This window comes from Lactuca sativa, chromosome 8 (genome assembly GCF_002870075.4).
Source record: "Lactuca sativa cultivar Salinas chromosome 8, Lsat_Salinas_v11, whole genome shotgun sequence".
Lineage (NCBI taxonomy): Eukaryota > Viridiplantae > Streptophyta > Magnoliopsida > Asterales > Asteraceae > Lactuca > Lactuca sativa.
In genome coordinates this window covers 179,038,781-179,054,479 of record NC_056630.2, presented here as the reverse complement: position 1 = coordinate 179,054,479, position 15,699 = coordinate 179,038,781, and positions in this window count along the sequence as shown.

The window sequence follows — 15,699 nt, the reverse complement described above, 5'->3', positions numbered from 1 at the left end:
TCCAGGGTGAGACCTTCAATAGAACACGGGCACCAATCTGGAACTCCAAGGTTTTTTGTCTCTTATCAGCATAGCTATTTTTTCTATCTCTTAAAGCTTTTAGTCGTCCCCAGATTTGTACGATCTTTTATGTGGCTTCTCGGGTGATTTATGGGCCTGTGAGAGCGCTGTCGGGGACTTGTCCCTTGGCTAGCTGCATGTAGCCCACCTCAGCCTAGCACATAGGGGATCTGCACTTACGACAATAAAGGGCTTCAAACGGCGTAGCCCTGATATTGGTATGATAACTGTTGTTGTAGGAGAATTTGAACAAGTGAAAATGGGTATCCCACGACTTACCAAAATCTATAACACATGCTCTCAACATGTCTTCCAAGGTCTAAATGATCCTCTCACTCTGCCCAACGGTTTGCGGATGGTAAGTTGTCCTCATATCCATCTTAGTTCCAAGATCCTTCTTTAGTGACTGCCAAAATCACGAGGTGAATCTGCTATCCCGATCGGATATAATGGACACAGGCACACCATGTAGACGAACTATCTCTTGGATGTAGATTCGTTTAAGTCTTTCCATCTTGAATGTCTCTTTGATTGGCAGGAAGTGGGCGGATTTGGTCAATTGGTCGATAATTACCCATATGGTATCGTACCCACTTGGAGATTTGGGTAATTTAGTGATGAAGTCCATTGTAATCCTTTCCCACATCCACACACGTATTTCTGGCTACTGAAGTAGACCTGAGGGCTTTTGATATTCCACCTTAACCTTAGCGCAAGTCAAGAACTTGCCCATGAGAGTAGCAATTTCTGCTTTCATGTTTGGCCACCAATATAATTTTTTTAGATCCAGGTACATCTTATCCGAACCTGGATGTACGGAGTATCTAGTCTTGTGAGCTTCGTTCATGACAACCTCCTTATAAACACCGAACTTTGGTGTCCAGATCCAGTCCATGAAATAGTAGACTCCGTCTCCCTTGATCTCTAAGTTCTTCTCCATTCCCCTTAAGGCTTCATCCGACCGGTTCTCTGGTTTCAAGGCTTCCAGCTGAGCCTCTCTTATTTGAGTGGATAAATGGGAATGGATGGTCATTATTAGTGCCTTCGCTCTACGACCTGAATGCTCTTTCCGGCTGAGGGAATCCGCTACCACATTGGCCTTGCCGGGATGGTAGCGTATTTCGCACTCATAATCACTGAGTAGCTCTACCGACCGTTGTTGCCTCATGTTCAATTCTTTCTAATCAAAGATATGTTGTAGGCTCTTATGGTCGGTGAAGACAGTACACTTGGTTCCGTAGAGATAATTTCTCCAAATCTTTAACACAAAGACCACTGCTCCCAACTCTAGATTGTGAGTGGTGTAGTTGACCTCGTGTGCTTTCAGGTGTCTCGAGGCATAAGCAATGACTTTTCCTCGTCGCATAAGCACACAGCCTAGGCCCTGATTGGATACATCACAATAGACCACGAAGTCCTCCGTCCCTTCAGGCAGAGACAATATAGGTGATGCTGTATAAGGCCAACTTTAATGTTTGAAACGCAATGTCTTATTTTCCTCCCCAACAAAAGGGTACACATTTCTGAGTCAGGGTGGTTAAATGCTTAGCAGTCCTGGAGAAAAACCTGCGATAGTAGCCAGCGAGACCCAAGAATTAACGGATTTTTGTGGGCGTCTTCGGTGTTGACCAATTCTCAATCGCTTTGAATTTGGAAGGGTCCATGTTTATGCCTTCCTCACTAACCACGTGACCAAGGAAAGTTACCTTTCGGATCCAGAATTCGCACTTAGAGAATTTTGCATACAGCTTCTCCGCCCTTAGAGTTTCTAGCACTAGCCTCAAGTGTTGTCTATGATCTTCCTCGCTTCGGGAATAGACAATTATATCATCAATGAACACAATTACGAAGTTGTCAAGGAAAGGGCGGCACACCCGATTCATCAGATCGATGAATACCGTCGGTGCGTTGGTTAGACCGAAGGGCTTTACTACAAATTCGTAGTGACCATACCGAGTCTGAAATGTTGTCTTCGGAACATCACCCTCATGGACTCGTTGTTGATGGTACCCTGATCTTAGGTCTATATTTGAGAAGTAGCCGGCTCCTTGAAGTTGATCGAAGAGGTCGTCGATTCTTTGTAGGGGATAACAGTTCTTGATGGTAAGCTTGTTCAGTTCGCGAGAATCTATGCACATCCGAAAGGATCCATATTTCTTCTTCACAAACAAGATCGGGGCTCCCCAAGGTGAGGAACTTGGTCTGATGAATCCCTTGCTAAGTAGTTTGTTGATCTGGCTAGATAACTCTTGCATTTTTGCCGGTGCTAGACGATCTGGGGATTTAGCTACGGGTGTAGCTCCGGGAATTAAGTCCATGTGGAACTTGACTTGGCGCTCGGGCGGGATTCTAGGAAGATTTTCGGGAAAGACATCAGGAGAGTTGCAGACTTCGGGGATGCTTTCGAGGTCTTTAACTTCCTGCTTTTCATTAACCACATGGTATAGGAATGCATAACACTCCTTTTGCATATATTTATGGGGTTTGATGCATGAAATGATACGGAGGTTTTAGTTGGGTTTAACACCATAAATAATGAGGGTTTCTCCAGAGGGAAGATTGAGGCGAATGGCTTTTTCATAACAAAGGATATCAGCACAATTGAGGCTCAACCAATCCATGCCAATGATAACGTCGAAGCTTTTTATGGAAACTGGCATAAGGTCGATTGGAAAGGAATGATCGTATAAGGTAAGGGTACAGCCTATGAATACGTCGTTAGTGCTCTCTTTCTTTCCATTAGCCATCTCAATGGTAAATTTTTCAGTTAAAGGTTGGGGTTTATGCTTGATAAGATGCTTGAATGCATGACTAACAAAACTTCTCTCTACACCAGAATAAAAAAGAATGCATGCATAAGAGTTGTCAAGGATGAACGTACCTATGACAACGGTGGGATCAGCAACTGCTTCCTCCTGGCCCATAGCTTTCACTCTTCCTGTGCTGCCAGCTGTTGTCGCCTTCGGACAATTCCTCTTGAAGTTCCCGATCTCTCCACAGCCCTAACAGGCTTGACTAACACCCGCTCGAGGAGCCTGATTGGTTGGTTGGGCTGGTGTCTGGCAAACTCGAGTTGTGTTCCCCTTCTTGCCACAATTGTTGCACAACATTTCACGGCATGGCCCGTGATGATGACAATTGCACTTGTCGCACCAGGGAAGGGTACCATCATATCTACTGGGAGTGGTAGCAGCATGAACTACCACTACTTGTTGTTTCTTGGAGGGCTCCTACGAAGACTGGCCCTTTCGCTTATTCCAAAACTTCTTCTTCCCAACACTCGCCTTTGGTGGTTCGGTAGCGGCTGCCACTTCATCGAGATCAACCACATGATCTATCAGGGTCTGCGCCAGGCACATGGCACTCTCAAATGTGAGAGGTTTAGCAGCCAAAACATTTCCTTGAGTTAGGGGCGTCAATCCCCAAATGTACCTCTCTATCTTTTTGCTTTCCGGGGTAACCATTCCCAGACAGAGAAGAGCCAGATCGTAGAATCTAGCTGTATAGGTGGAAATGTCGGAACCCTTCATCTTCAGGTTCCAAAGCTCGTGCTCTAAATTTTGCATCTCGCCCCTTGGGCAATACTCAGCAAGCATAAGCTCTTTTAAGCTTTCGCAACCCATGGCATTTGCTACCGGTAGAGATAGGGATTTGACTTGACCATTCCACCAGGTCAGTGCTCTATCGGAGAAGGTGCAGGCGATGAACTTCACTTTGTTTCCTCAGAGCATGCACAGATCTCGAAGACCGATTTTATCTTCTCGATCCATCAGGTCAGGGCAATGACTCCTCCATTGTCGTCGAAGGATTTAGGCTTCACATTCATGAATTCTTTGTAGGAACACTACTTCTGGTGTCCCTGACCACCCTCAAGATTAAGGGGATGAGTACCACTTCCCGACCCGCTAGAGCCGCCAGAATTTATCTGCGACATTGCGGAAGCCACAACAGCCGTGACTGCTGCTTGGAACATGGCCGGGTCGAACTGAGGAGGTGCTGGCATTGGATCCGTCGGGGGATTATTGTTCTTTCTGTTGGGTCTCTTCCTGGGAGGCATCTTGTTCTAAAATTAATAAGGAAGAAGAGGATGGTAAGTCCCCTAGATCTTTGAATAAAGTGATATGAAACAAGAAATATCTCAGCCTGATAGATAAAGTGCTCTACCAAGAGATAAACAAAGAAAGGTTACCATTGCAAGTAAACTATCGCTAGGGAGAAATAAGTAGCAACACTTGTAATGAATCTCTACATTGTATTCGTCTCTAGCTAAAATACTCCTATAGTATTTTAAGTTGTATGTTATGTTCTATCGATATCTTGATGTATATAGCTTGGTAAGTTTTAGGCTTGCTGCAACACCACAGTCACTCCTAGACACATGTTGGGCATGTCTCAAATTAATATAGCTGATCAGGCTATATTGATCCCGTACATGATTACATAACTATACAGGTATAACCGCGGTATCCAACATCCAAATAATTTTGTTTTGTTCTACTTATGATACTGTTTATGGTACGTATGTATACTTGTATACTTCTTATAAAATACCCCTTAGTGTTCATAGTTGTATACCATGTAAGGTTCAGTATACTTAGTTCATTATAAACAATAGCTCTGATACCAATCTATCATACCCCCAAACCGGAACGGCGGAAACATTCAGGGGTGGTTGACGTCATATGTAGTATCACAACAATTGCATCATAGTAATCAAAGTAAACACAACCATTACATTAAGATATGAATATTTACATTTGTCTGATACGTATTTTGCATACATGAAAAGTATAACAAAATATAAAGACGTGACTCTATACGCTCCGACTTCTCAAAGGTCTGCCGAGGTACCTGCCTACTGATTTCCTAAGAATACAAGCGGTTTTGAAAAGAGAGTATCAGCATAAAAAGTTGGTGAGTTCATAAGCATGTTTTTGTAATGAAAACCTGTCATTGAGTCAGTGAGAATTTTTGTATGTTCTCAAGAAAATCCAATATTTTCTTACTATTGGAAAGTAGTCTTAAACTCTAAGACCAGAGTGTATCTTTGCTACTGAATTCTGTAATTGTATATGAAAATCCCTGAATACCATTGGTAATGTAAAGTAATGTCCTTGTATGAAAACCCTAGTTACCACCAGTGTGTATAGTAGTTTCATTACTTAAAATAAAACCGTGTATTATCCATACTTATATCATATAAGCATTGTTCATGTAAAGTATATTACTACGTAAATATATCGTTGTTATCTACTTGCGAGTTTTATGACCATACTAACTGATATTACGTGTATCGGACGTCAATATCCTTAATGACTTTGTCACCCATAGACCTGCCGGTCCTACTGTAGCTAGCAGCAAGGTGCGGATAGTCAGTCCTATAAAGATCTATACACAAACGCACGCTCTCCCTCCAAGAGACTCTGGATCATAAGGGTAGTCTTCCGCTAGAACATGTAATTGTACCCAAAGACGTGTCTCTCAAACTAGACAAACGATTTTACAAGTAATATTTTCAAAGACCCCTTTTTATAAATAACTGATAAGTTTATAAAAATATATGTTTGTTCCCCAAACTATATTCTTATAATAGCTTATATGTCTGTATATGGAAAACCATGTATTAAATTCCCAAACTATACCTATTATAGTTTGTATGTATGTTATGAGTTGATCTGAAAACTATGTGATTATGCTTGTAAATTGAAAACGTCCCTTATGCTCAACATGTTACAAACGGGATAAAATATCTAATATTTTATAAAACATGGCAAGTCTTTTGGTTGTATCGATTGCATAAATTTTATACTCGTTGACATTCTTTTGTATAAGTTCACAAAAGCATTTGTATTTGGATTGTATTCCCCCGTGAAAACATGAAAAATAGTAAAAGAATAGGGGTATGAACTCACTGTTGGTTGTGTGAAATGTCTGACAACGGAACTGGAAATGACCGTTGAGCTATCGTACGTGGGATTAACAGGATCCTAATATCAATTAAATACATATATGAATTTTATTAGCGAAACCATTAATTATGGTGTTAGAAGAATACGTTTTTTGGTTTAGAAATGTTACCGGGACTCGATTGACTTGGGAAAGCGGGTTTTTAGCCAAGTTCACCACCTAAGGAGGGTTTACGGTCTTGGACTGTTTACGGCCGTAAACAGCCTCTTGAAGGGTTTATGGTCTTTGAAGGTTTGAAGTGTGTACGATCGTAAACTCAAGAACAAGTATGTTGGATTTGATGAAAATGTGTTTTTGATGCTCCAAAATAACCTCCAGAGGTGTTTCTTGATGATTTTTGGAAAAAAAGAGGTGTTTAGGTGTTTATGGTCTAGGGGTTAGAAAGAGGGTGAGGGTGTTTCCGGCCAGGAAGGTTAAATGAAGGATAGGGGATCATATTTATAGGGGGTTCCATGGTCGGTGGTGGGGGCACCCGTCACTGGCCGTTAACAAGTGTACGACCATAAACAGGTGTACGTATGTAAACGAGTTTACCTCCGTGAACCTCACTTATGCCGAAAACTATTGATTTTTCAATGGAGACTCAGGTTTTTTGCGCGATTTTGGTTCCGACTCATATATATATATATATATATATATATATATATATATATATATATATATATATATATATATATATATAATTTAAATTTTATTAACGAAAATTGGCTAGCGATAATGGAAAATGGTTCGGGTTGACTCACGGTAAGACTCTCATTAATTGGATATATGTAGTTATTGGAAGTTCATTCAATATCCTATATTCGCATTATTTGGCCCAGTTTCCAGAGTCTGTTAGAAGTTTCATTAAACCGGCCACTATGGCAGTTGTGGGATTCAACGGGTAAGAAGTGTGGCCCTATGGGAAAATTTCTTTACCTTTCACATTGGTGGAATATCATAGAAACCTATGGAAAAAATTGTTGTAATTCAAGATTATAATGGTGTCTTCACCATATAACATGCTCTTAGGAAGAACCGGTTATATCAACTAAGATCCGTTCCATCAATAGTGCATGGTTTGCTGAAGTTTCCTTAGGACAACGGTATCATCACTCTCAGGAATATACTGATGAAGTGTGTTGAACAGAGCAATATTGTCCATCCTCCTCGTAAGGAGAAACAGGCTAGTGCTTCGGCAGAAGACGAGGATATGAGTCTGGTCCCTGGAAGTGTGGATCGGTCAGTAAGGATCAGGATAGAGCTAACAAGCAACCTCAAGCATGGTCTGACAAAGCTGCTAGTCAGGTATGCCAATGTGTTCGCATGGAGGACGGAAGATATGACATGGATCCCCAGGTCCATTATTGAACATCACTTAAACATCAATCCTAGTTTCCCACCTATTAAGTATAAGAAAAGGATAATCGTGAGCGAACGGAATGTCATTGTCAATCGGGAGGTAGTAAAGCTAGTCCATGAGGTATATGTCGATGATATGGAGATAAAAATAAAGGAAGACTGTGAATTCTTAAAGGATGTTGAAGAGACGTTGATTCGCCTGAGGGATACCAACATGATGTTGAACCCAAAAAAATGTATCTTTGGGGTACAAAAGGGAAAGTTATCGGGACACATTGTGTCTAGTCATGGGATAAATGATAATCCGAACAAAGTAAACACATTAATGAGCACCAGAAGCCCGAGAACAGTCAAGGAGGCGCATAGTCTAAATGGGAAGATGGTCTCGTTAGGAAGATTCTTGGCAAAGTCAGCAGAACAATCGCTACCATTCTTCCAGTTACTCAAGGATCACCTAGGAAAAGGGCACCATTACCTAGATGGAGGAGGCAGAAGAGGCTTTGGTATTATTGAAATGGAACTTGGAAATTTCCTACACTTTCTAGCCCGAAGGTCGGAGAACCTTTCAAAGTATACTTGTCTGCCATTTGGGAAGCCATAAGCGCAGTGCTGGTGGCAGAAAGAAGTAAAAAGCAAGTGCTAGTCTATTTTGTAAGTCGAGTTCTACAATGGATGGATATGAACTACATGATCATTGAGAAACTTATGTTGGCCCTGGTTTACACAACGAGGTGGTTAAGAAATTATTTACAGGCACACCCCATTACTGTCCTTAAAAATCAACCCATCAGACAATTTTTAATGCAACCTAAGCGTTCGGGGCGAATGACAAGGTGGGCCATCAAGCTGGGGGAATATAATGTTACCTATCGACCACGAATGAGCATTAAAGATCAGTCTCTAGTTGACTTTCTGACTGAAATACAAGATGAAGAAAGGCTAGTACATGGGTGGTGACGACGTTCTACACCAAACCCATTGAACCCCAATCGAGGTACAACCTCTAGACCCGATGGACGATGTATATAGATGGGGCCTCGAGTCAGGATGGTTTACAAGTTGGTATTATGCTCATCATTCCAAATGAATACCAACTAACCTATGCTCTACGCTTCAACTTTAACTGCTTAAACAATGAAGCGGAGTATGAGGCATTGCTGGTGGGACTACAAATCACCCTGGAAGTAGGGGTACAGAAAGTGCAAGCTTTCTTAGACTCTCGGTTGGTGGAAAACTAGATAAATAGAACTTTTAAGGCTAAATAAGTACATATCATAAAGTATTTGGAAAAAGCAAGAAAGATCATCAGGCACTTCTGAAGCTTTAACATAACCCATATCCCACAGTCATAGAATAAGGAAGCGGACACCTTGAGTAAATTGACCGTAATGTCGTTCAATCACCTTTTAAAAGAGGTGTTGGTTTAAGTTCTACATAGGAAAAGCATAGAAGAAATCATGGAAGAAACAATGGAGTTGTATGAAGAAGTTGGTCGTTGGATGGTGTTAATGACCCAGTACCTTAAAAACGACACGTTACCCAACGATGAAAAGGATGCCAAGAATGTGTGTGTTAATGAAGCCAATTACACCATGTACAAGTGAAGGTAATACATGAAACGTTACTCAACCCCTAGTTGAAGTGTGTAACTTTGGAGGAAGCAAAGCTGATAGTCGAAGAAATTCTCGCCGAAATGTGCAGAGGTCATGTGGGATTTAGGGCCGTGTCCAAAAAATCCTACGCACATGATATTTCTAGCATGTTATGACTAAATATACTAATGAGGCGACCCAAAAATACCATAATTGTCAAATACATTCCATTTGCGTTTCCTAATCCGCTTCATGTTCTTACCATGGCATTCTATACACCTAAGGAAGCATTCAGTATATTGAAACGAGAATATTAAGATAGGCAAGGTTTAGACTCGTAATCCTCTTTATTACCCCGAAAAGTTATATGTCAGTTCTAATACCGTAATTAAACATTAAGAAACCAAAACATATAAAATTTCCTAATTCAAGGTTGGCAACAAACCCTCAATATAATCAAGTAATAACAATTTAGGCAACCTAAAGCATGCTTCAAATCATTCATCACATAAAAGCAAATTAGGCATCTTATCCTAAAGTCATCTAGTGCTTATGTTAATTCAGGTTTATTACCTAAAATAATATGGACACTCACCTCACGATCATTGCTTAACATTCTAAGTTTAAGTCGAGAAATTTCCTAGAATTCCTAGTTCTCTTAAACTAATGCTCTGATACCAACTGTGACATCCCCAATTTCATGATTATTTTAAGACCTTTTATTTATACTTATTTAATAAATACTTTATTCATTAATATGGAAGCTGATCCTGTAAAAGTATTTCCGAAGAAATGATTTTATTGATTTGTTAGGGTTGGGGATGTCATAACCGATACAAGAAACATAAGCATAAATGGATACTTACAAAGTCTCTACATACTGATGATAAGTATCTCCTTGAATCTCTCAGCAGATATATAAATCAATACCCACGTGTCTTTATTTAACTACATGTGATTCAAGTAAACTGAGTGTTTTCGGTTGAGAAACCTGGTGAGTACATAGGGTTTTCAACCTGAAATCTTATAATTAATTTGTTTTAATTCGTATCAAACAAATAAACCGATTTCCCATTTCCGCTATTCTCACTTCCTGGTCCTAACTGGTAATCTCAAAGGATTTATCCTAAAGGATCTCTAAGTGAATGATATTGCCTCAGGGATTCCTTAGCGACATGTGCTAATAAGATGATCATGGGGCGAACAAAGTACCCACATGAATAAGTCGTTCATACTTATAGTTCGTAATCCGTATGGGTTCCTAAACATCTATAGGTCAAGGACCTATCGATGTATAGCTCAGTAACACCTACAAGTCGTAGACTTGTCCATGTACAACTCACCAATGCATACATGTTGTAGATCTACCCGCATAATGATTTATTAACACTTATAGGTTGAAATCTTGCCCATGTAAAATTGACTGACACCTACAGGTGGTAAACTTCCCCGTGTATAACTTATAATCATTTACAGGTTATGTACCTGCCCAAGTTTGACCTGAATTGACTTAGAATAGTCTGTGGTCATTATCAATACCCAACTAGGTAACTACATTCCTAATATGGTAGTACTATAAAAGTCTCGACCGCTCTTTATTATTTTTATTTCTCTTTACCCTTCACTGCCCCATACATTAAAGTATAAAAATACATATGGACGGTTAAATAAAATTAGGTCATATAATTTCATCTAACACAGAAGGTCCCAATCACAGATAATAAGTACACATAGCACTTAATCATCTAAATACTTTTTATCTATGTGTAAGATGAAAGTAACTATGCACTCACCTGACTTAGGTGGGTGATTGGAGAATTAGGCAGCTCTCCGCCAAACGCCTTGACTTTTCTTCTTACATGACCTAGATATGAATGTCACTAAGTATTAGTTGTATATTCCTGCTAACTAATCATAGTCTAGATTTCTCACTAATCCCAATGTTGGGGCTCAACATGCCCGGAAATCACGGAAAACTAAAGTGCGAGTTCCTAACATCGCTACCAAAGATTACATGAGTCTGGTCAAGTATGTTGCGGGTAATATCAGACGAAATGAACTCCCACATTTTATCATCCAACTCTCCGGCTTCAGAACGCGAACCTGAACCTCACCAACACCAGAACCACTACCCGAACTTCCTCGAACGGTCACAATATTGAAAATAGACAATTCAAATCATCAGAATATGCATATATATATATATATATATATATATATATATATATATATAGAGAGAGAGAGAGAGAGAGAGAGAGAAAGAGGAGTCTCTTACTCTACAAGCTTCTTAGTATCATCGCAGCTCTCCTTGACTCGAGTACGGATCCTCTACTTCCAGTAGTACGGGCCAATAATACCTTCCACATCTATCCATACTTTCCTTAGGGATCGTTGTGAATCCTCTAAGTCACTCCTTGTCCATACAAACAATCCTTAACAAGACAAGGCTCCCAACACTAAATCTCTTCCTAGGGCAACCACCACACCACTCTCTGCCATCAACTGCAGAAGGAACTCCCCCTAAATTTATTTAGTTTCAATAATATGTAACTTAGCATATTCACTTACTAGTTAGTTGAACTTAATGAGAATTACTAAAAGCACAAAGCAAGCAACATTCAAGTATCGAGTAATCGGAACAAGCATAACCTAAACATGCCATCTTATCACTGACTGATCAGTACTAGCAAACAAGTCTAGAAGCTCATATAGCAGGCATACAAAGGCATCTCTCCTAGATCCTTAGCCCTAATCTAGCATGTGATTCACATATTCAAAATTCAAAGCATAACATCAACATGTATGTGTATTTTGGGAGAACTTACTTGAGCTCGGTCGATTGCATGCACCACACCCCTTTATTTTATAAGAAAACTATTTGTGAAAAATGTTTCCTTTTTTGAAAAATTTACCAAATCCTCAGTTTGAGTTCAGACACACCCGAGAGTATGCTTGAATCCCTCAAACCAAGGCTCTGATAGTAACTTTTAACGTCCCAAAAATTAAGACCAAAAATTTCGATTTTTATATTAATAAAATCATTATCCAAAATAAGATCGTAAACCCATAGTGAAACCCGAGTGTGTCAATAAACATCAAAATACATCAGAGTCATGTAAAATGTGGAAGAATGTGGTGTGTGCAATACAGTCATCCTGAGCTCTTCTCTTTGGACCCGAAAGTACTTGAAATACAAACTGAAAACCATAAGCACAAAGCTTAGTGAGTTCCAAAAAATACCACATACCATACATAATTAACACATAATGGGCCCCGCCCGACATCGGGCCTCGCCCGATATACATGCAAGCACATAAACACATGCAAGTGTCACAAAGATAAATAACACACAAGATAGTCATCAGGCCCCGCCCGGTAAACATAACAAAAAACATACATGCAGAGTCACACATACAACTAGCACCCTAAAAATAATAAACCATGGGCCGTCATTGGTGTCTTCGACCCACCAAACACAGTCAGGAAACTCACTTCAAGTTGCTAAACCTCTTAGATAAAATCTCGGAATGTTGATCCCCGCACTAACACCATCAAATAATATCTAATTAATAATTGGGCTACAACCCATAACTGGGATCCTAGTCCAACTATCCAATACTCGGGATGAGAGTCCATTTTACCCTTTCCTCACTTGTCCCCAAATCCAAGGCCCAAACCAATAGCACCAAAAATCCCATTACGACCCAACTTCCTAATTAGGCCCTAAACTCATCATGGGCCTAAATCAAGAAGACCCAATTTCCTAAATGACACCAAGGCTCTAAATGAGCCCAAGCACAAGAAGGCCCAAAGTCAGAAAAATAGTGGCCCAATAAGGCCCAAAATCCCAAACCAACGTCTCACATCATGATCAGTCCTTGATCACGTCGTGAGAGGCATTCGATTCAATTCCAGTACTCGCTTCTGACTCAGACGACTCAGAGGGAATGAGTGACTCATGATCACGTCGTGAGACCTTATGTATCATGTCGTGAGAACATTCTGAAGCAAAAACCCATGTTTTCTTAATCCATTCAACCCTAGATTCCAATCCTTCCAAAATTTTAAGTGGACCCTAATGGTCCATAAAAATACTTACTTTATGGACATGAATGCACCATGCATGTCCCACAATCCTTGTGGGTCAAAAGTAGAAAAATGGTCTCAAAATCACATGCAAGGCTTTAATGCTACACCAACTTCCAAATTTAAAGAATATAAGAGTAAAAAAACCATTTGAATCCATAATGTTGCTAACTTTATGGATCTACTCCATTCCAATCAATCCAGAACATAAGAAAGTGAGACTAAAGCCTAGAGGTAGCCATGTAATGAAGTAAAGCTTGAGTCTTGATACTTACAATGGTCCAAATAATATGGGAGCTGATGAAGATGATGATACCAAGCAACTTCCTTCCCAAGATGATTCTTCTTCTCTCATTTTCCTTTTTTTTCCACAAGCAAAAAAACCAAATATCTGAAGGTGAATCGAAATCTAGGGTTTCTAGAGGCCTAAAGGGTGAGAGAGGTTGAGGATGGGTAACCCTAGCCTCTCATACCCTTAAATACTCAAAAATTAGGGTTCGGGGTCATTAATTCGCGCCCACGTCATGAGACCTTATGTCTCATGTCGTGAGACTTCAAAAATGTGCGCCAACGGGTCAATGGCCACTCACGACGTGACCCCTAAGATCTCACGTCGTGAGGACCATCAAAATGTAATAAATGAATAAATTTACAACCTCGGGTTCAAGATGTTACCGAATTACTGATAAATCTTAATTACAGATTCATAATAATGACTATGACTATAATTAAAATTTACACTTGAATAAAATAAGTGTAACTTAACTTACAGAGTAAATTAATAAAAACTGGGAATTCTGAATTGAGTGCTCCTAATTTCCGGCTATCTGACACCATAGGGCTTCACTAAAGGGGTTGGGAACTCGAGAGTATTGAGACAAAGGGGCATAAAGAGCTTCAGAGGATTTGGGTGGAGTTTGGATGAGAAATGAACTGAAACTCGAAGGTTTATATAGGCTTGAAAAGGGTGCGCTCCGCACACAATGTCCCCTGCGCATTGCACATCTGGTCGGAACTGTTCACGTGTCATTCTCTGTGTGGTGACACGTGTCACATTTTGGGTGGAGTGACAGTGTGCGCCACACTATATGTCTGTGCGCACGAGTGCATGCGAAAAAAATATGAATTCTTAGAAAATTCACAACTACTTCATACGAGCTCTGTTTTTGTTGGGTTTTATATCCACAAGTAGTTATCGATGAAATCTACGACTTTCCTTTAGACTCCATGGACTAACTTGATTTTTTTTTTAAAATTTATATTTTTAACAAGCTTAGACTGTTAAAGTCTGTTAAAATTTCATAATTCTCTCATATGGTATCCGTTCTCAACTGTGTTTATATCTATGGATAGGTAATGATGATATCTTCATCTCTCATTTAGATTGTTTTTCCTAACAATCAATCATTTTGTAATTTGGGTTTCTAAGTCGTATACTGTTACACTGAAATATTAGAAAAATCATAACTTCTTCTCAGGATATTCTAGAATAATCTCAAATATGGTAATTATCCACCTCTTTTGATTATCCATATATGATAAGATATTATAGAAATTCTAGAATAATCTTACACATACCATGCAATTTCGTCCACCACCTTCCCTCGGAAGGTTATGGACCCTTTTGCTCAACTACTGAACAACTTCACTTTTAGTCCCTGCACTTTTAATTAATTCCTTTAATTCCAAATTAACTTCTGATTAAATATTAATTAATAATATGATTACTAATTAGAATATTATTTCCATAACGTATTAATAAAAAATTTATTCCAATTTATTAATCAAATTAATAAATTCTTCCTTTTCCTCAATAAATCATCCTGTCTAATTGCTTGTGTGAAGGCAACCCAAAAGGACCATGTCACTATGGATTCAAGTAAATACCAATTATAGTTATAGACTTAGACACCTAATCCAACAGTCTCCCACTTGGATAAGTCTAATAACTTTAGTTGCAAGTATGAATTCAAATACTGATAAGCAATCGTAGCTCTCAAAGCTTTTGTCGAACCATGGCCTAGTCAGTTGCATGTCCTAAGATAAGGGATCATATAATCCTCCATTTTTCAAGATATCATGTGAACAAATGACATGGAACAAAATCATTCTCATTGTCCAACAGTTTGTTTCCCGATTTCTGATTTGTAATGACAAAGAACTTAATCGAACACATCAATTTAGTCCTGACCGGGCCCGACACATAAGTCAACACCAAATCATCGAGGGGACCAAGATATCGCTTTTCCCCTTTATGGAAAAAGGAATAGATAAAATTTGACTCATATGCTTGTACTATTCACTCATCAAATCATGCACAACAATCCATTTTTTAACCCCAAGTTACTGATGCGTTTTACGCATTATCAATGTACAACCAGCTCGTAAACAACAACTCATATATCTTGGTTTAAAGATTATAAAATATTATCGTCTCAAAAATACTAGTGATAAATTCAATGAAGTAATTCACTGAGCGTGGGTTTAATCCAATACTTAAATCCCTATTTCAAAAGTACTCATGAATGTTGTAGCAAACCATTGCTATGTCTAAACACTTAGACAATCTACAATCCAATTCATGATAACCTTAATTCACTACTTACTTCCAAAGTATGATCGAATGTGAATATTTTGAATAATCTAATTATTC